Genomic DNA, 422 nt, shown 5'->3' on the forward strand with positions numbered 1-422 from the left:
AGAAAAAAGATAGCGTGCTCCAGGCAAAAAGCTGAAAGCGTATTACTATTACAGAATTAAAGAAGAGTACCTACGAGGTTGCAAGATTTACACTTTTTAAAATAAAATACTAATAAACGTTATCTGATGTAGTTTTAGAACGATATCTCCTTTTTTTTAAAAATCGTAATTCTTTGTAGTAACGTCTTCCTCAAAGAGAGCTGCAAAAGAAACATGCAAAAACAGTTCTAGAACCGCAGCACTGACATGATACGTAATGTATTCATTTGAAACATTGAATGCCGGGAAAAAGAAACACAAAAAGAAACAAACAAGCAAGAGCGTAGTACTTGGTTTTTCAAGTTTTGTGTTTATTTTGATTTTTAGAAATTAGATAGGGTGTTGAACCAAAAATGAATACACACGCGCGCGCTCGCGCACAC

This window comes from Aplysia californica, unplaced genomic scaffold (assembly GCF_000002075.1).
Source record: "Aplysia californica isolate F4 #8 unplaced genomic scaffold, AplCal3.0 scaffold01184, whole genome shotgun sequence".
Classification (NCBI taxonomy): Eukaryota; Metazoa; Mollusca; class Gastropoda; order Aplysiida; family Aplysiidae; genus Aplysia; species Aplysia californica.